The following is a 22,816-nucleotide window of genomic DNA, read 5'->3' as shown; positions in this document are numbered from 1 at the left end:
CTCTTGTTTTTCTCTCTACCCTGTAATTGCTCTCAGATAAATCCCGCAATCTCTCCCTGCAGCTCTGAGGCCATTTCCTTCCTTTCCCGTCTATCCTTACACCATCTGTGTTGATACGGCCACACAGGAACATGGTAAGGTCACATTAAGGCTATTACACTACCGTTAGCTTGTAGTTTGAAGATTTAGGAATGTAATCTTCTAGTTTTTGCAGAGTGTACAACAAGGCCATGCCAAATCTCTGCCACTGCTCACAAGTCTGTGAGCTGGAAGCTCTGTTTGTAACCCAGAATGTCCATGTGGCTTGGCTGTGACACTTTCCAAATGGAAAGTCCAAATGTCCACTGGAAGTGTTCCAGAGGAACAGAGTCTGAAGAAGCCTCTTTCTCTATCCGAGTAATTAAAATCTATAATTAGTTACCAGCAATGCAATCATACAAAGAAAGGTGGAAGATAAAAGGCTGTTTTGTTCATTTCAGGATAACACTGAGATGTTAGTCAAACAGGTGAAAACAGATGAAACTGTAGCTCGCCGCCTCAAAATTACATTTCCTTCTTTCCTCTTTTATCCTCGATATCTTCAAATCAGAACCTTTGTGAAGCACTCTCACCCTCAATCAGAATCTGTGTCCAAATAACACATATTCTAAAGCCCTATGATCAGCTCTTATATCCCAAAACACCTCTTGCTCACCCCTTCTATGGCAACCCCATCTCTCCATATCAAAAGATACATGGTTAAAGGCCACGGGTGTAGAGATCTCAGATGAGTTATGGGAGACAGGATCACATATGATCAGATAGTGTTCTATACCCGCTCAGTGTAAGGTCATTCATCAACTGCACTATTCCAAGACCAAGTTAAACAGAATCATCCCCTCTGTCTGTGCTACCTGTGATACGTGTAAGTTAAATGATTTCTGGTCATGATCTGAACCTCCATGTTTCTAGGATAACATTATTCAGCTGTACAGCGACATACAGTAATAGAGAGCTTGTTCCTCATGTCCCTTCTTGTAATACTGTGTTACTCCAACAGCTTTTCTACCCCTCCCACTGCTTTAAAACAAGCCCTGCGGTTCAGTATGGTCATAGCCAAAAGAGTTATCTTGAGAGAGTGGGAATCAGCCTCCCCTTCCTGCTGTGAAGTGACATGGTTTCCTGCCTACACCATGAAGACATTTGGTACACACTGTCCAACTCTCATCTTAAGTGTCTAAAGATCTGGGGACTTTTTTTATTGAGTACACTAAGAAGGAAAGACACCGAGCTGGAGACTGACTACTCTGGATTTTCTTGCACTGCACTGGATGGAACTGTACTGTGCTGGACCGCATTGTGTTTTGATAGAGGCAAATCCTGGCTCCTCTGCCTTTGCCTCGACCCCTCTCTTAACCTCGCTCAGTCCTGGTTTCATGGACTCTGTCTCCGACTTTTAATTGAAGTTTGGACTCTGTAATCATCATTGGGACTGACATGGACTCTTGTTTTATTGTATTTGCAGGCTGGCGGTTTGGTTTGTCTCTCTTTTGTCTGTTTTTTTTTTATTGTTTCTATGTTTGTTTGTATGTGTTTTTTATGTACTACTGCGCAGATAAACATCAACATTTCTATATATAGAGCTTTAAAATGATGAAACTGTGGGTTGACTACAATGCTTTGCTTTTTGCAGCTTCCTGTTTCATCCGTTTCATTCATTTTGACACAGTTCAGACATGTTGGATCTAGATTTCCATGACATGAATTACATGTTCGTAAATAAACATGTCTGCCTGATTCACTCATCTTTAATTTGATTGGTGGAGCAGGTAGAGTGCACGTTCTCTAATTGTTCTGCATTGGCGAGGTTCTGTAATAAAAGCAGTGCAGCTGTCAACATGCCATTAATATGGCTTTTTAGAACACTTGTATTATTGCACATTATCTTTAAATGACTACATGCACCCATGAACAGTTATTTTGAGAGACATCTTCAACTATTAAGACAAACAGTTATTCAGTTTGCATAGCGAATCTCAACGCACTCGAGATAGTGCTTCAAAAATAAGCCAAGATTATTTCCACTTCATCAATCACACCTGCGTGAGGTGTGTTTTTAAATCAACTTGTTCTTGTGGGGAAGGGGATATAGATGTTTTTTTGCACTAATGCATCATTTATACATCCGGCTCCAGTGTTTGTCTCTCGCCGTTCAGGCGTAACTCTTTTCTCCGTGCTCTTGGCTGATGAACGTTGACATATAGGATCAGGTTGTTTACAGCTTAATTTCAAGTTGGGCCCTTAAGTGCTTGTCCAAGAAAACATCGTTGTTTGCTGTTTTTTTCTTGGGGAAGAGGGTCTTCAGAGGACAGACAGAAACAAATCCTAAGTTATGACAAAATAAGTCTGTAAAAACTTCTCTATACGGTACTATTTTCATTAACGTGATCGGAGAGGTGTTGATTATTTGAATGTTATGAAATTACATTTACATTATGCATTGTGTTGAGACAGACTGTGCTACAGGTGAGACACATTCTATTAAAATACCCCCTCTGACCTCTGACAGTGTCATCAGCAGTGTCAACACACATGTCCATTATGAACTTTTTAAAATATAAAAAGGCCTTAAGGTTGACATTTGACTCTCTGCCTCTTCTATTTTCAAACAGGAATGCCAGTTTTTGGACCAGAGGACGGGTGCCCAGAGGGTCAAATTCAGTGACTTGAACTAAGTGATGCCTGAGTACTGCTGGAGGCACCAACCTGTCGCTTGAAATAGCCATGTCCTTGATGATTAACGCTTTAGGCATACAAATAATTAAAACTGTTTGATAAAAATGAAGCCTTTGCAGTACATGAGGATACAACCTAAAACTATGTGTACGAGGTTGTAAACAGGTTTAATTCAGCTTAAAGTTGGACATGCTGATATGGACGTCTACAGACACTGACTTACTTTATTGGTCGTCCTTTAGTGGTCATTTGGGGAACTGCATCGTTGCACTAAACTGCATTAGCTTCCCTTCTCAGCCCCAGAGAGTGCTGCTTGGTCAATGCTCGATACTGTGCCCTCAAAAATTCCAACAACTGAATTAAAAACTGTTCTGTCCACAGCCAGTACAACCCCACAATGCATTGCATTGTATTTTAGACATGCAAAATTTACAATCATCCAACTCAATACTTGTCTGTAATTATGCAAAATGGGGCTGTTTTATAAGTCTACCACTGTTTGTATATCATGAAGGAGTAGTTAGGCATTCAGTACAACTCTGAAGGTCTCTGTCTTTACTGCAGATGGAAAAGTTTAATTGACCTCATTCTCTACCATGAGACAGGAACCTCCATCTGTTTCACGCATTGATGCTGAACCAAACAATGAGACAGAGATCCATTAAACTGACAACAAAACACAGCTCAAAACATACCAACTGTGCTTGATTACTTATTTATAGGTTCCTATATCTATGATAACCTGTCTACGCACACGTACAATATCATCCTCCAAAACAAGGCCCTTCCCTCAGTAACAGAGTTCCTCGCTATAGATGGATGGAGTTGGTTGGAGATATGACATTGAGAAAGCTATCGTCCATCAAATTCGTCATTGCAAACAGGGCTGCTGTCAGAGCTGAGCTGAATAGCAAATTTTCATCTCAGGCATGGGGATCCGGTATACAGTATGGCATAGAGAAGCAGAGGAGAGAGACATGTCTTCATTTTGATGGTACAGAAAAGCCTATTTACTCAGCTGCACTTCTTCATATGTTGAGCTCTACAGAGACAGCATATTCACTCCCCTCTCTGCAGTCAGCATCCCCAGGACTTATAGACTTGAGCAGCATTCAAAATGACGAGATGGATGCAGGAGAAATGTGAAAGAAAATATGATCATTACACTTCAAGGCAAGAAATAAAAAGTAAGAAATCTCAACACATATATCTGACATTGGAGAAGATACGGAATCAATAATAATAGGGATAACAGTGAATTAAGACATCCCATCAAACTGAAATAGTCGTAAATATACTTACGTAACTCAACAAGCAATTGAAATTAGACTCTTTGTATTAAGAACAAATGAAGCAAAGGAGAGCAGGGTTCGACCATTAGGTCCAGAAATGTTAAAAATCTCTCTCAGCCATCCCAAACCTTTTCATCTCCTTTGAAGCCAATCTTTGTTTACCATGTTCAACTAAAACCTGCTCAAAACTTCAAAACAAAGACATTTATTCATCTCAACTCTAGCGCCGGCCTTGTTTCTAACACACACTGGGCAGCAGTGATTTACAGCATTCATCTGGGACTCTGCTGAGACTTACAAGGACAATAACACTTTAATAAGTCATTGAATGTTTGGCTCTTGTGAGGAGCATCCAAGGGCAATAGAGTTTCCAGTTCATCTAACCTGCATGTCTTTGGATTGTGGGAGGAAGCCAGAGCACTTAGAGGAGACAGACTCCTTGGGACAAGAAGAATACTGCACACAGAAAGGCCGGCAGATTTTAGCCTGCTTGCTGTGATGCAACAGTGCAGCAGTGTTTCCCCGCGGTGTTGTAAATGGCATTTTAATTTGGTGGTAATTTTTGAACACAGTTGTCTGAATTCGACTAGTTAGCTCCAACTTAAATCCACTTCAACCTGCTGGTTTGAGCAGGAGCTCATTCACAGAGGGGGAGTGGAAATGGCAAAATATGTCCTACATATTTGTAGAGAGAAAAGAGCAATGGAGAGAACAGTCGGAAGTGTACAGCCAATGTGAAAAAACAGACACCAGATAATACGGCAAAAAAGGCTCCCTTTGGTGTTACTAGACAATGTGACAAACAGCTATTAGCTATGCTGGCAATTAAAAGTCTTCAAATAAAGGAAACTAATCTAGGCAGCATCAAACAATCAATTAAAGAATAAGCCTTTTTTTTAATTCAGTCCTTAAAAAGATACCAAATACTCTGAGAAGCACTTCAGCTTTTTGAAAACAGTAACCCAGGTATCTTTTTGATTTAACCTCATTACCATAATCAACCAGACATGATGCAGATGGTAAGAGGCCACACAGCTCTTCTATTTTTCATCTATCTTATTATGAACAGTGCCTGCTCATGCATATAAAAAAGTTAGCACATTAATCTAGCTACTTGTCCTTTGGATGACACAACAACAATGTTAAATATTCAAAACTGTGCATCAAATAGTGAAAAACAGCTGCTTTAGTCTCAGAGACATGATACTGCACTGTCTGTCACACTGTTATGTCTTTTTGTGATCACTTGAATTCATAAGAGTCATAATTAATAGCATTACATCTGCTGTGCAAACAGAACTACTGGAGCTCCATTCTTGCTCACACTGAAAACACTAGAGTTTGAATGATACAAGTAGACTCTAACTTATTTAGTCTTCACAAACAAATGAGTCTAAAGGGCAATGTACAAAGTTAAATCTTTGACAAACCGTTGCACAGAGCCATTATCAGAGGTTTTTGTAGTACGGTAAAGCCTTTTGTTGTAATAAGTTACAGCAATGAAAGCACAGGTGTGCAGGATGCAGGATACTGGATTATTGTGGATATGCTTATATTTTCAAACTTATCAGAATCAGAATCAGAACTAGAAATACTTGATTTCACATTCCACTCCAAACGTCTTGAAGCCTGCCTCCCTCTCTCCCTGTGACATGATTGGCTGTTCAATGCCGACTTCTTCTGTCTAATGTTGGGTCGCAATTAGCATTTAAGGCTCATGAGCGCCCTTCCCTTTCCAGTGGTTTTGGGGGTGTAATTACAGGTTCAAATATATCAAACTTTTATTGACCTTTTGTTATATATTGAGAAAAATTAAATCATAAAAATTATCGTTATGAAATTATCGCCCAGCCCTACCTGACATTAATGCTTTCTTCTTTTGTTATTAATTGGCAGTTAGCATTAGTACTCTATTACAACCAGGCTTGGAAAAAATGATGAAAACAATATATTTCTAAGCTGAGATAAAAGTTGCATGAACTGTTCACGATGATTTGAATATTTGAAAATGAAAACTCTAAATAAAAACCTTTAATTTTCATTGTTAAGAACATCAATCCTCTCCAGTACAAGAATTGAACCTGTTACTCTTATTGTGAAGTACGAAAAACAACATTTGATTTCACCAGAAATAACGATTTTATCAGTATTCTTTTTCAAATATAGACTGTTAGGAATACAGTTCTCTGGGTTAAATGTGAATCCACTGCCCGGTGAGGCTCAACATGCTCACAAGACTTACACAAGAGGGGCTTCTCTATGTGACTGCAGACGAAGTCTTACGGATCAGGTAAGGCTACATCAGAGAACCAACGCAGAGGAGACACAGCATAGTGAGGCTCCAAGTCATTGGCCTGCAGAGACCTAGACCTTCCACCGCGCTGTAAGGCTGGTTACTGAGAGCAATGAATTCAGTGCTGTTTTTGTTTAGCTCCTTTACCTTTAGGTGGTTGCTATTATACGTCTTAGCTTTGTTGATGACTGAGGCAGAGGCTGTTGATAGGTTTTCCCTTGTCATGACGTTCTTCCAGACAGATGAGGGGAAGAAAAATCACTCTAAAGTCCCTCAACCCACAGGAAAATCTGGCACGGTAGTCTTTAAAACTCTAAAAAAAAATTGTTTTAAAAATCAGGAATTTGCTAGCCTTTGATGAAGAGAGGAATCTGGCCCAGTATGATCCTCATTATCTTGTGGTGTGTGACTGCAAAAGTTGCACCAGACAAACCCAGTCATGTAGGAGGCTGGAACTAAACAATCAATTAGAGATCAAATGCATTTTGCTTAGCAACTCTGAGTCACTTCCTTCAATCTGGATGTCACAATGTCCTTGGTTTCAAGCGATGCATCTGTGGCAATCTACTGAATTCAAATTTCAAACCACCTCCATATCTGGCTTGGATCCAATTTGAAAATCAATCACATTTTGCGTGTTTTTTTTTTTTGGATGTTCAGACTCCCCAAAATCAATCTGAATACAAAGTGCACACACCAAAACCAGATACAGGGGAAGGCATTCTGAGCAGGCCGCAGTTAGTCAAGTGAGACATATGAATATACGCGGGTGAATGACTGGGTAGCGTTACTGAAAATCATCAGACAAATGGAAGCTCTTTACCCCGCTTTCTTTATCTCAATCTCAAGTATTGCGACCGAGGCCTGACAAAAAAGAAAGCCCTGAAGAAGAGCGGGTGCGAGTGCCAATGAAGCACGTACATGGTCTGCATCCTCCTCGTTTAATATGTCCAGCCAATCTAATAAAGACTTAACAGGTCTCTGGGGCCAAGGTCGCGCCTCCCACCTCAAAAGAAGGAAAACTTCATTTGCAAGCCTAATCAAGTGTGAATGTCACAGAGGCTCAGCAAAGGAGACTACTCTTGTTCAGGGAACTGAGAGCGCTTCATAGCCCCCCAGTTTTGCCATATTAAAGGGTGTTGAGTTGTAAAGATGGCTATTAAAACAATTAACTAAGACATCCTTTACCCACATTGGGTAGTAAGAGTGGATAGCTCTTGAGAGAGTGATGGAAAATGGCAGCCCTGAGACATTTCACTACATTAACTGAGCTCTTCAAAAAGCTAACTGGATGGAAAAGAACTCCTTCATAAGAAGAATAGAATTTAGAGGCTTAGACTATTCTTCTGTCAAACCAATTTTCTGCTGAGAATTTCACTACAGTGCAACAAACACTTTAATGGTCAGTCTTGGGAGATAATGCCAAAGCATGACTGGGACCCTCTAGAATGAGCTGTGATGACATTATTGTCAACTGCTAAAGTGTGAAAGTGTTTAATTGTTTTGAAGCTTGGCGTCTACAGACTTTAACACTTCTGATCTGATTTCTGATTCCATAGTGAGAATGCACAGGGTGTAGCTTCATTGGCAGCCAAACTTCATTATTCAATGTGAGTAAATTAAGAACATTACGTACTTTCAATAAACTTTTATTCAATTAAAACGCCAAAAAAAGGCCACATGTGTATCTTACTGGTACAAAATAGACTCATGCTAATAGCAGTACTAGTATAGGCCTTTGATACTGCCTCAAATCAGAGTCAGATATCAGAATGGTACCAGTCCAAACCAAAACCAAAACCAACAACCTCCCAAAATATCAACTCTCTTTCAGGTAAAGTACTGTTTCATGATAATAAATATGCACGGCATGGTGCTGGCACCAAGCGGCAACCTTTGGTCTCAAAATATGAAGCCCAAGTGGAAGTGTTATAAACTGTAACTCATCGAGAATCCGCTTGAGGCTGGCTGCAGAAACACCGGAAACCACAGACACAGACAAAAAAGACGATCTTTGCAGCAGAAATAAAAATGTTAACAGCCTGGTTCAAAAAACGGCTTTGGTCTGAAGAGCTCATTTCTCAATCGGCACACACTGTACGGGGCGAATTTTTTTTTAACCCGACGTTTCAGAAGATATTAAGATTTAAAGTTTTTTTCCCAAATAAGGACATGACTGACAGGCAGGAACACATAGCTGTTGGCTAGGAGACTCAAACCCCGCCTCTTTACGTCACACTCTTTTTCCAGCATTTTCAATAATGCTCCCGCTGACGATTGGCTTCCAAACAGCGCTCATGAACAGATGGGTGACGTCACATAGACCACGTCCATTATTCATACAGTCTATGGCTGGTACAGACTGTAATGTAAATAATGCGGAAAGATGTCAGCCATCAGTGGGAGATCATAGGAAAACTGATTATATGAAAATCTCTCGGCTTAAGTTTCACACAAAGACAAATTTCATAATTGCTTATCACATAACTGTCGTCTCCTCAGAGCCCCTCATTCCAGGACTCCACAGTCTCTGTTTAGTATAATCTACAGAGGATTAACTCTCTCTTTACATTATTTGGATTCGTCTTCACAGCAGTTTAAAAAAGCTCTCAAAGCAATTCCTCTAACCAACCAATATTTTCCATACAGGCTGGCTCTACTTCTGTTGTGATTTATATCACGTTAATTACATCATATCTGTCTGCTTTGTCTTGGTTTTATTGTTTTGTTGTTTATTATCTTTCTGCTCTTATAATAAGCTCTAAACTGAATCATGTTGGTACATTCGGAGACTGTTTATAGTGATTGTTTCCTTTACATCAAATGAGTGAGGTTTTTGTTGTCTCTGGATGCGACTTGGGGACGTAATATCTTGTCTGATAGATTTACATTCCAGGATGCCTTGCTGCCAAATACAGTTCTGATCTGTCTTGTTTAATATGTTGAAATAATTAGCCTGAACAAGAAATAGTGTATTCACTGCTTTAACTATTTAACGTTTTGCTTGGAGAAAGCCACTACACAAAACCCCTACAGTAGTTGGACGCTCATGTACTTAAAATGTAATTCTTCTAACATAATTCTTTATGTGAAGAAATATAACATAAAAATAAATATAGTGCCTTTTTTCCATCAAAGAAACAATTCTAATATTCTTATATAGAAGCTTTGAGTTTGACCATTCAAAGTAAAATTCCAGCATGACTGCACTGGCTGGCTGGCAACTTGCCTTAGAAGTAGAGCTCTATGTGTTCTTCTTAATAGGACAATGCAGAGGCTACTTTGTGCATCTTCTTCTTGTTGGATAAAGAGATGAGTGTTTGATGTCAAATACAGATAAAATTGCCAGCTCGGATAAATGCTGTTTTGGTAGAGTCCATAGCTCTCAAAGCAACTCAGCAGCAGCGTGTGCATGTCCCAAACTCACAATGTACAAAACTTTGAGATAAATGACCTATAAAAAAAACTAGGAACTTCCCTTGAAATGTATAATGAATACAAAGTGCTTGAATACAAACAATGAAAGTCGATGTACATGCTCCACTGGCACAGACAACAACAACCAAGGACACAGGAGACAAATATGCTGTTTGTTTAGCTTGTGCCAAGTTTTTTCTTACCCCCCAATTCGTCTAAGAACCACAACTGTTTGAACAAGTGACTGACAGGGGAAGTCTGTAGTGTGTAAAAATGAAGTGAGAAGCTCTCAGCCTGTCAGCATAACACAAGGGGCGTTATTAACTTTGGTTACACTGAACGCAAGCAGAGAAAAGAGACAGAAGCATCTCTATTCACAGACATCGACAAGACATTTGGAAGTCCAAGTGTCGCAAGAGAGGAAAAAAAACATGTTAAATGAATGGCCTGAACGAGTGGTTAACCCATGTGCATGAAGGAGCAGGGGGCGAAATTTTGGGTACTGACTCTATGACAGAATGGACAGAAGGCACGAGCACTCCACACATGATCATAAGCCAGCCAACTGGAGCCTCTCCCTCCCTGTAGAGTGGTACACGTCCTTGGAAAGCCTTAATCCTGGCTACATGCACTATAAAAAAAATGCAGATTCAGACATCTTCTTCTGTAGACTAATTCACAGACAGCCAAAAACCTCGGTGAATAATGAGACCGGAGCATAGGTCCACATCGGCTGCATGCTCGCCCGAGGGCAACAGGGGCCACTTTCTTTAGTTGAGCGGGGTGGGTTGGTATTTAGCATAGAGGAGGGGTACGGAGGAAGGTGCCTGGGGTAGGGTTATGGCTCCAAAGTATGCAGACACAAGCTGTCTGTGTGTTGCCTTTGAAGTAGGCTGTGGTTGGCTGTACTTTGAGGGTCACAGGGCAAGGCTTTAGAACAGCCGTGTCCCACAGAGAGCCTTGACTCATCTCACCCCCACTCAATCCACTGCCAAAAATTAGCAGAGAATGTGGGCTAAGAAGAGGAGAGTAAATGTTAACAACAGCAGCCATTGCGATGTGCTTGTTGAGCTGGGAAGATCTGAGTCGTAAGAGGGAGATCCAACTCTCAAAAAGCTTGTCTACTGATTACAAGCACTTGATTATGCTAACCATTAGCATCTTAGTACCTACAAGACTGAGCAGTGTTCGTGTATTTTTGGACTGGTTCTTATACTGTGGCATTAAAAGAACTGGACAGGAGCTGATATTTTGTACAAATGCAAAGGTTGGCTGCATAAACAAGTCTTTCTGATTGTTTCTGTTTGATGTTGAAATAAAAATGATATGACTTGTATTGTAGAAGGAGTTAATTTAATAATTAAGAAAATCATACACTTTTTTTTTTAACAAAGTCATGTTTCAGCCGAGGGTTTTTATAAGGGATTGGCAATAATTTTTCGAATATTCCTTCACTTATTAAAAATCGAAAAGTTGCTTTGAATATTTTATCATTTTTAAGTAAAATTTGTCATTGCTTTTACCAGTGCCTGGTTGTAATACAGTATTCCCACCAGACGGTGGCTACATCTTAAAGCTGTTTGCTAACCACAATTTAGCAAACAGAAGAAGAAGAATGCTAACTGCATTAAATAGCAAAAGAAGAAGAAAACACAAGCGACAGTCGCAGAGATTTTCTCCGTTACTGAATCTCACACTACTACACACATATTTCCAGAGACTGAGCATGGCTGTAGGATGTAAACATACACGCCAAGCTGCGTCACAGACACACCGACATAAAGACCAAGACAGACACTGCCCGCTACTAGCTGCTGCGTCCTGCTGCTGGTTAATGCCACTGCCACACAAACGGGCTGTTAATGGGACAGGTGTGTGTGTGTGTGTGTGTGTGTGTGTGTGTGTGTGTGTGTGTGTGTGTGTGTGTGTGTGTGTGTGTGTGTGTGTGTGTGTGTGTGGATGGGGGGGGGGGTCTGCTCTTTGATTTGATTACACTACACTCCAACTCTAAACTGGGATTAAACAAGAATTCAGAGCCTGTATTAAAATAAACTTTCCCCATAGCCGTCAAATGCATGTCTAAATCCATAGGAGGCCCACTCCGTTGATAAACAAACAGACCCGTTATTGGCAGTTCTCTGCCCTCGGCCAGCTTTGGAAAGCAAAATATAATCTCTTTATGACATAAAACAAAAAGCCTCATAGCAGCCAAATCAAGACAGCCTGCTCCGTCTAGTGTTTTTCCAGATGTCAGAACCTCGTGTCCAGTTTATTCATCTGGGATTTCATTTCCCCTAATCTGAATCTAAGGAAAGAGTGACCACTGTCATCTCATTTTATCCCCATCAGGTTATCAAGTGGGGGTGCAACGGATCAAAAAACTCACGGTTCGGATCGGATCACGGTTTTGAGTTTCACTCCATTCGTCTTTCAATCGCTGATTTTCCCCGCCCACTTTTCTTTGAGCTGCAAACTTGGAACACACCGTTTTCGTGGATTCTAGGGTCCTACAGCTGGCAAAGTGCCAATATGCGAACTGCTCCATAAATTAAAGTGAAAGTTAAAAATTGGACCCTAAGTGACCCAGTAACAGCCTGTCTGCGTATTGTTGACATGGAGACAAGTCCCGGTAAACACGCGGTGACCCAACCAAAACACAGAGTGAAGGAATAACAGTTCAGGGGCCACAAAGAGGCGGTGAAATGTGGCCCACGGGCCGCATATTGACGGACTCTGGTCTAGTGGGTGATTTTTCATCAACCGATCCGCGGACCACATCTGTGCCGATCCGTGGAGAGGCATCCGTACGGATTACGGATCAACGATGATCCGTTGCACCACCATTATCAAGCACATAATGCTTCGGGCCTCAATTTCATAGATATTTCCCTTCTTGATCTCTTGTGATCAACAATGAGCTTGATACAAAAGACAAACAACCCTCCATCTGCCTTCTCATTACACCAATGTACAGTAAGATAGTCTGTAACAATTCCAGTACCCGGAGATTTTGTGCTTCAAGCTTTCAGAAAATGTTTGAATGTAGCAAATCAGAGCAGCTCTTTGTTTGTCAGGCCATTATCAAGCTTGGTGACAAACTGGCTTTCAACGCCATTAAAGAAGGAGAATCTCAGCATGAGATCCTGGCACGTTGTAGGAGAGACATCAATGACATTTAAGCTTGCTGAAGGAAGATGGTGTAACAGCTTGAGGTCAGCAACTTCCACAACATCCTTAACAGCTCGTAACTATTCTCTGAGATGGATGGCGTTCTGTTGGAAAGCCACTCAACTAACAGCATTCTGCTTTTTCTCCCACTTCAGTTTTGTTTGTGTTCCCTTTCTTCCTGGTTATATCAAGGGTTTGCTTTGCAGGACTGTTGAGGCTCTAGGTGGGGGATTACAGTCAATATAGCTCTTTATTGTCAATGGAAGCAATAATGTCAAGAGGAGAGGGGATGTTTACACCCAGCAGGCCCAAGATGGGAGTGGTTAAGAGGCCAGTGAAAAAGAAAACAGAAGGAACCACTTATTAAAACAGTGGTTGGTGATGACTGATTCTTAAAACATGTTAGTTGTCTGTGTATGCTTTAAACTCCGAAACTATGCAAAATCCAAGCAATGTTGAGCTACACAGGCAGATAGTGATTTTTTTATTTTCTATGAAGAAGGACCAAAGTCTTAATTTGATTTTCCATATCTGACCCTGCATCAAATAATGACGGAAATTCCCTGCACTTCCCCCCTGTCCCACGAGGACTGAGGAGTCAGAGGAGGGTCAGCTTCCTGCTGGGGAAAAAGAAAACATCTAAACACAGGTCTTTTGTGTAAAGTGGATATAAAACTGGCCTGTTTTATGATATCCAACATCCACTCAGCAGGCTGTTCAAGAGCACAAGTGAATCATGGCAATAAAGGGTCTCAGAGGACCCACATATGCAAGACAGCGGCTTTGAGGATGGTGGGATGTGAGGAGCAGGAATAAACGGCTAATTTAAAGAGGATTTTCTGGTCAACTTCTGCAAGAAAAAGGAGCATCAACAGTGGAAGTGCCATCTGCCAGCTTAGTCACTAACAACCCACATCTGATAATCTCTCATGTGCAAGGAGGTATGGGCAATACATCACAAGTCCTATAATGATATTTTAAATTGATAACACAACAAGAACAAACTGCACATTGGAACAGACAGTCTGTAGCAGGCATGATGGAAAATGTATTAAAAAAGGATAATATCACAGGATACAACGTATTATTCTAGTATCACTTAAAGTGCCAAACGAATCAAACTGATTATAGAGACAACTCAAACAGGACTTGCATTAGAGAAGTCCTGCTTTCAGATTTGCAACAATACCCACAATGACTTTAAGGAGACACTAAAAGGGATGACTAGTGACAAAATCTGTCTTGTCCTGACTCTTTCTGCCACCTCATGATTTTATGAACTTCCCCAACAAATCTTTATGAAACTGGAAGAAATGAAAGCAAGTATGAGTGATCATTAGCAGCATTTAGACGCACAGATCACAAAAAAATCATAGATTAATCACATTAGTGACTTCATAATGAATGCTAAGGACACCACATGAAAATAAATATGAAAAAGAATATCTAAATCTGCTAATAATTAGTCAGCATTATCGTTTTTTTTGGGGCTGTTGGTAGAAAACAGATGGGAAAGCCTCTAGAGTGTGAGAAAAGACTGAAGCCACGCACAGACCTTTCCTTCAAAGCTTAATTAAGATGATAAACACACTCCAAAAAGAGGTCCTGTAAACACAGATGAAAATAAATGTTTCATTAGCTTTCTCTGTTCAATGTGTTTCAGCATTCAAAATTAATTATTAGCTAATAACAATGGATGTTAATGTCGTTTTAAAGGCCCATGGAGTGTTCCAGATACACAGAGTCTAATTAAAGAGGAGAAGTTAGACTCAACATCAGTTGCTGTCTTTTCACAGAAGTGGCTGCTGGAGCCGAATACTGACAGTTAGAGGAACGTCACGCTGAAATCTGGACTTTTACTCTGAAATCAAGTGTTACTCAGTAGACACAAGTTTTAATCAAAGTTCCACATAGGTACCAAATCTTTTGATCTCTAGCTCCAGGCAGACGACTGTCTACATTAAAATGTGCAATTAGGCTGAGACATGCATGTTTAGGCTTGGCATTACAGTGTAATAACAGGGAGGGGTACTGTATTACAGCCGCCTGGATGAGTCCGAGTGCAGGTGGATCAAAGACAGCTAGCAGCAGCCTCCGATTTAAGGCTAGTTATTACTACAGCAAAGGGCTGAACATGCTGCAAGTGGCAGATCTGGTTTCCACTTTGCTCCCACTCTGCAGCACAAGAGCCACAGAATAAGTGTAAAAATAAGTCAAGATAAATATAAGACACTCAAAGCATCCAACAGCTTTTTGTCCTTTCCTCCTTTATGTTGTCAAAGAGCCGCATTTCTGAAACAAGAAGAGAGAGCCACAAGGACACTTGACGTTTTTTTCTACAGAGTGGTGAAATGTGCTGATTAAGGGCACTCATCAGAGAAGACACTGAAATGGCTCTAGAAGGACATACATCAACAATAAATCAAAGCACGGCGACACAAAACTGCACTCTGCCAAATTCAGCAGATAGTGCTAGATAAGGTCCGGTGATTAATTTTCACTGGAGAAAAACAAAATCGAGTGGGGGAAGAGGACCATAACATACTGAATGCCACATAATCACACACATTTGGAGCTTTTAAAGACTCAATAACTATAGGCAGGAGCATACTCACAGTTCAATGACTATATGTTCATGCAGCTTTTGTTACATGCTCCAAGAATTAAGAAAATGAACATGAAAGGTGTTGAAACTATAAGAAGCACACGTACAAAGCAGACTAGGTGTGGGAGAAACAGGGTAACTCATGATATGATACCTGATACATTTCCCATGATAACGATGATATCATGATGTAGGTGATTGGTAAACTGCAAGACAATAGTTAGATAAAACATCAAGATATCTGATTAACTGAGGAACTTATAAAAAGTACAAGACGAAAATGATTGCCAAAGCTAGGAGTCATGAAGACGTGATTCTGTGTGAAATTGGAAGAAAACCCTGTTCGGAAAGCTGAATTATCTTTATGTTTAAAGCTAGGGTTAGTGGTCACGGAAAAAAACTAGCATGAATTTGAATCTAGCATTTCATCAGGACTCCGTCTAACCCCTCCCCCCCTCCCCTCGGAGCTCCTCCAAAACGACACCCTCGCTCACATGCACGAGTGCCGCTGATTCGTGACCATATGATTGTGACTGATTCAAAACCGGTCCTCAGCACATCATTTGTGTTTTGCACTACGTCAACTCATGTCTCACTCAGCGGTAAGAAAACACCAAAACATTATCATAGTGAAAGTTACAAACACAAAACAACGTGAAATGTACGCGCAGGAGGCGGGCAGAACGTCAGGACGGGATTTGATTGGTTTCATAATTTAGCTCCTGATGGCAGGGATTGGTTGGTGTTTCCCAGGTTTACTCCGTCTGTAGATAACAGCTTTTTTAAAGATCATTTTAACCAGTATAACAAAAAGTTTATCTAAATCTGACTACCAACCCCAGTTTTAAGTATCGACAGTTGACACCTGGGAAACAATAACTGTGCAGGACAAGTCAGGGCCACGATATATTGCTGCATTAATATTTTCTCCCACCTCACATGGAGACTCTGCAAAACCGTGAATAAAGACAACATCTTCCTCCATGCTGTATCCTGCTGTGGGAGTATCTCCTGAAAAGGTATATTTTGTACCTCAAAATTAAATGGCCTTAATGCATCTAAGAGGGGCAGATAGAATTGTTGATCAATACGCGCGTGTAAAGGATTACTTTGCCAGGTGCAGACATTTATAGATCTCACTGCTCTTAATGCCTACATTGATTGTTGTTAAGTTTAATTCAAAATCTCCTTCCTTCCTAAATGCAGCATCAGAGTTCACCAACATATTACAGAGAAAAAAATCTGCATTTCTCCTCTGGGCATTTCTGTAAATTCTGAGTTCTGGTTATTCGCCTGTCTAATTAGCAAGCTGCCAACTTCTGTCAGCATTACTACAATCTGCCACCATACAAAAATAGTACAAACATACTCTCTGTGGAACATGGTCTTAAATCAGAGTCTCTTTTTGGGGCATTTACCCTGGCCATAAATTTATGCACCTCACCATGAATTATACACAAACTTCTTCCTCTACTTCCAATCATTGTCACTAATCTGGTTTCTGGATTACACACACACACATATATATGTATTTTTTTTTTCACTTGTTATCACCAGCCAGCTGGTACAAACCAGGGGATCAGCTTGTTTTAAGCAGCTTTAGTCAGTAAGTAGTTTAAAGCAGTAATTCTCAAAAACCAACACGCAAACCAGGAAACAAGCATCAGTATACGACAATGGTTACGTTACTTCAAAGAAAACCTTCCTCTCCATGTTTACTGCTTCAACAATACCTTTTAGCAACACACAATGTTCATATCATATAAAGAGTGAAGAAAGAATGACCATGAGGAAACACTTGAAAAGGATTTCCAGTTAAAGACGGAGTCATGTGATAGCAAACGGATATTTATCCACAGGTATACACTAAGACACGGAATAATGAGTCTATTTTACCGAAAACACAGTGTTTGATTCAAGAGTGTGAATGTTTGAAGTGAGTGTTTTTCATTTGTGTGGCTCAAAGTGTGAAGATCAAAAGTGTGAAGATGCTGTGTGTAGGAGACAAAGACAACACACAAAAACCTACCTATGTAGGTGAGATGATTTATGGGAAACCTTCACTTTTATACTGTCTACATGTAAATAACAGGAAAACATATAGCACCATAAGGGCTTACTATACATCAGCACATAAACATTCATTTCTTATTCATACAATGTAAAATGCCGTTCCTTCCCTCTGGCTCTACAATGTGTGTGTCTTCCACCTCACTCTCCACTTGGGGGAAAAAAAAAAAAGCGCTTTGTGTCTGTTTCACTCGACTGCCTTTCTGGTTCACGTGTAAATTCAGAGCACCAAATGAAACCAGACAGCACCCAACGGCAACTTTTAGAAACTGTAGCCAGGCTGGCTGCCAGTGATCAATGTTGGTTGCCAAAGTTGAAAGACAGTCTGACTTGATATCATTGTTTACAAATGGAGCATGAAAGCTTCTGGGTGATAATTTCTACCCCATATTTTAAACATCAGAATCAATCAAAGTTGCATTTTACAGAGTTTCAACTGAATCGTTGAATCTCCTGATGTATTCTGGGAGGTGTTTGAACATTTGTTCCTGAATCCTTAAACTTCACTGGTAAATTTCAGAACTATTTCCTTCTGCAAAAGCATTGCTGAAGCTTTAATGTGATGGTGTAGCATACAAGAAATTGAAAGTCTCCTTTTCCAAAGTCAGTAAATGCATTGTGGAGGTTTTGCAAAGTTCCTTTTCTATGCAATGTTCATACTCAGTGAAGCTGATAGGTTTTTAATGCAGCGAGTCACCAGAACCTAAGGGTGGTGATTTGAGCAGGTCCCTGGGAAATTGAACGGGTCGCCAATACAAGTTTTGTATCTGAGAAATTGCCGAGTTAAAATTGTGCCTGATGTTGCTATGATATTACATGGTTATAATTTGCAGGCATATTCACATACAATGTATCTGTGATAAAAAAAAAATCTGGTAAGTCTGTTTGAAAACAGCTGTCACATTTGCTTTGACAAAAAAAAAAATCAAATACAAAGTCGTTTGCAACATAATAAGCCCTAAAATCAATTATACAATGTAACAGAGTTGATATAACACTCACCTATTAGTCTGAAAATAACAGTGTTTTAGTGCAGATGTCTTAAGAGTACGTCTTAAGTACATGCCGCTTGCCAGTTGTACAGTATTTTCTTACGCCCGTCTCTGCTCTGGTTCGATGCATAAGAGGGATTGAAGTAGCAGTGTTTCCTGGCATGTTTTGCTGATTACTGTGATTCTAACATGAGTTTGTTGTGCACAAAGTATCACTCTGCACGTGAAAGAGAGGGTGGGGTGGAAGGATGGTGAGTGTAATGCATTCTTTTAGATTTTAATGTGTCAGGACATGTACTTTGCAAAATCACTGCATGATAGCGTGTGGTGTCCACAATTGGCTCACATGTTGGGATATCTACTTTTGATTTTACTTGGAATCAATCTGCTTTCTTAAGCTTTTCTTCTCTTTCATTTGGGTGGAGTTTCCACAGTACTTTACTCTGATGATCCCACACCTACTTTATGATTCACTGTGTTAAGGGACTGTGTATACAATGTTTTATCCAACAGAGTAAATCAGTAAATAATTATAATATTTTACTTGTCTGGAAAGAAGACACACTATAAGGTTTGTAACAACATCAAACACACTAAACTAACAATTCATGTTGTCTGATCTTAGTAGCTGTTGGTCTTGGCCTCTGACATGTAAACCTGGTCAATGAGCACAAATCCAAGCAGGTTAGTTGTACGTGAAGACATAGTATTTGATAAGGAAGGTGGAATTCAAGAAGTATCTGAACATGTTACAGCTGGCTCTTTAGCAAAATGAGAAACATTTAAAGGTATTTGATAGTCAGCCCCTGTAATAAAAAAACAACTACCCTGTGGTGAAGTTTGACATATTCAATCCAAATTAGTTTGATCTAATACAAAAATATGAATAAAAAAAAACAGATCATTACAATGACAAACTTAACCTGAAAATGAAGCTGCTCTATTCGCTCCTTACATTGCACTGTTTGCAAGCATAGGCGTATGTTGCGTTGGGAACACAAGAGGAGCCAAGGACACTCCTTAACACAATCGCTTGTGAGGAATTCAGATGCAGAGAACACACAGACACACACACACACACACACGCACACGCACACGCACACGCACACGCACACACACACACACACACACACACACACACACACACACACACACACACACACACACACACACACACAGCGAGGTCCAGCCCAGCACACAGAATCACTACAAGTCCTTCAGAAACACGCAGCTTTACTCTCATGTAGAGCTTATTTACATCAGATATGTTGAGTTACGTGTGCTGCTGCGTGTATTGCTCTACAGAAATAGCAGAGCAGGTTTGAGCGAATGGAGGAAACAGTGGACGGATGGTTTTATAGCTGGAAAATTACAAACAAACAACTACAGGATCTGCATTAAATCTGTCTGCGTGGGGTATATGTTTATCTTTTCAAAAACAACTCAAAACCATTCAAATCTTTTAAAGTCACAAGTAAGAATATCTAAAACACAGTCTTGGTCAGGCCATAAATAGGTTTTTAAATATGCAGTGTGTAGTATTTACAAGCATTTAGCAGAACAGAATTGGTAGAAATGTAATAACATTCAGAAGTATGTTTCAAATAGTGTATAATCACCTGAATATAAAACCATTTGTTTTCGTTAACTCAGAATTATCCTTTCAAATCTACATATGAGCGAGTAACCCTTCAAAGAAGCCTGCCTTCTTGCACCAGCATGTTTCAACTACAGTACAGAACAGACAAACTAGTAATATATGTGTTTTTGTATTTGGTGAGTGGCAGAAGGAGGGTGAAGAAGGAGAGGGTGGTTGTAGTTTTGCACAAAGGCATTTGTATCGGTAGACGTTTTTGATGGTATAAACTTGATGAATGGAAGATCTCTTTTATCATGCATCACAGGTGCTTCCTGCCCCTGAAGGCCACCGTCGCTTCACTGACAGGAGGATGGAGCAAAGGGTGCATTTGGGTCTATAATCTGACCGCTAGATAAAGCTGCATATTCCAATTTCTACACACTGTACCTTTAAAAAGTAGCAATACACATAGCTCCAAAGCCATGTCATTAGATTTCTCCTCTCTCTTTTCACAGGCATTTCTGCCTGAACACATGGAGACACACCAGTCATAGTCCTAACACGAACATGGGGTACCTCCTAAAATTGAAAGAGATCTTCTGCCTCTTGCACAATGCCTCTCTCTGCTTTCTTAGAGTCACACCATACACTGTATTACTTCTCTGAACAGGTTTTTCGTTGCTTGTGATTTCAAATATCATAACCACAGCTGAATGTTTACATTTCACATGAATTCCTTAAATTTTCTACTGCATATTTAATCTCTTATTATTCACTTTGGCAGTAAGCACAGGTACACCTGTAGGCATAGTTGATATGGATATAGTATGAGCTCATTTAATCACGTATGTTAATCATCATGGGCACAACTTAATCGGTACTAACATTATCTTTTTACTACAGGTAGTAAAAATAAGTTTCATGCAGCTCGGCACCATCTCCAAACTAAAATCAATCTTAAACACTTCAGACCTGGGAAAAGTTATCCACGCCTTCATATCATCACACATCGATTACTATGAGTCCTTGTACTTTGGCATCACTCAATCCTCATTATTCCGCCTTCAAATAGTTCAAAATGCAGCAGCCAGGATCCTGACAAGGTCAAAAAAGAGAGACCACATAACACCAATTCTTGCCTCCCTACACTTGCTCAGATACTTACTGCACTGTTAATTGTATTTCTTGTCATTACTGTTGTTATTATTACTGTCAATTTCATTTTTAATTATATTGCTCTCTTACCACTCTTCTTTCCCTCTCTCTTCCTCTGTTTGTGGTGTTGTTTTTATTTATTTTTCTCTTTGTTTTACTTATTTTTCTGTTGTAAAACACTTTGGATCAACTGTGTTGTTTGTAAAGTGCTATATAAATAAAGTTGATTTGATTTTTAACATTTAGGAGAATATAGGCATATAAGTAAATGTCAGCATCCAAAAAAAACCTTAATAATGGTCCTTGTTAACAGCTGTGTAGCCTCCAAAAGAAGACGGGATTTGACTGGAAAGGATTGAATAGACAGTTCAAGTTAAGTGCACATAAGTGGTCTTTTACCTCGAGTCTATAATAACAGGACAGCTACAGAAATGCGTGGCGCTGGTAGATGGAAATATCACGGATGGGGGGTAATATCTTTTAAGTTACAGGATGGAGAAAGAGGCACTATCCGTCCACTAAACACAAGGGGATAACAATAAAATAATACAGACAAATAGCTGCTATTTTTCCGGAAACAACGTGAAAACAACCTCTGATTGAAGCCGCACATGACTGAGTGGCTGAAGCTAACCAGTGGCAGAAGTTAAGTTTGTTTCTGGTCCATTCACAAAAAGCATGTCATTGCTCCCTCGTGTAGCCCCCACATCACAACCTCTTCAACAGGACAGGGATATGAATCGGTTTTATGTTTCTGTTTGGCTGGAAGGAGACTGAACCAGCTAAGCTAGTGAGCCAGCCAACAGCTTCTTTATACTAAGCAGATGTATCGTTAGCATACAAGCTAACAGGGGTTTACATTCCTCAGACAGAGTCAACAGTGAGCTTTGAAGTTCCCACAGTCCTCCTCTGGGTCCCTGAACACCAGCCCACACGCTGAAGGCGTCTTCAGGACTTAGTTATGAAGTGTTACGAGTGTAAAACGCTGCAGAAGAGGAAACGAAGCCTTTTGAAATTTAAATGTTGCTTTCCTGATGTGAAACTGAACTGTGAGAATATCAGCTAGCTCTGCAAATGAGTGTCTGGACAGAGAGAGGCAACAAGACTTCACGTTAGCAGCCTTACCTGCAGGATTAAAGATGTCGGACCTGGAGTGTGTCCAGAGACACTCGTGGGAGTTTCTTTCAGTCGGTCGATCGGTTTAAAAGAGTCCTGCTCCACCTCAGGCTGATAGCGGTTCCACCAAAGACTGACTGACTGACTGACTGTGCTGCCTCCCAGCCACAACAGCGACTGAAGACAGTTTAGGGTCTGCCTCTCACTGGAAGGATCATCATCACCGCGAGATTTGACGAGATCTCGGGGAAATCCACGAACCAATCAGATGAGCCGGCTTGAGGCAAACGTTTGTTATGTTATTGCTTTGTGGAAAGTAGCTGAGAGTGTATGTGCATTACAGATGGAAATACAAAAAGTAAGGTACGTTTTTTAATACCATATACAATTAACATAAATCAAATATAAACACAA

At 40.2% G+C, this 22,816-nt stretch overlaps 1 protein-coding gene across 1 annotated transcript in view; it reads right to left on the bottom strand.

Moving 5' to 3' along the window:
- The window catches only part of glceb (glucuronic acid epimerase b), a 67,854-nt gene extending 45,228 nt beyond the window's left edge, over positions 1–22,626 (bottom strand). Inside the window, exon 1 of the mRNA XM_034680001.1 lies at positions 22,412–22,626. The gene's annotated coding sequence lies outside the window, so the exon portion shown is untranslated. The remainder of the gene's footprint in view (positions 1–22,411) is intronic.
- Positions 22,627–22,816: the final 190 nt, after the last annotated feature.

Source organism: Notolabrus celidotus, chromosome 3 (assembly GCF_009762535.1).
Source record: "Notolabrus celidotus isolate fNotCel1 chromosome 3, fNotCel1.pri, whole genome shotgun sequence".
NCBI classification, from domain to species: domain Eukaryota; kingdom Metazoa; phylum Chordata; class Actinopteri; order Labriformes; family Labridae; genus Notolabrus; species Notolabrus celidotus.
Note: the sequence above shows the minus strand (reverse complement) of the source record. Positions and strands in the feature narration are given on the sequence as shown.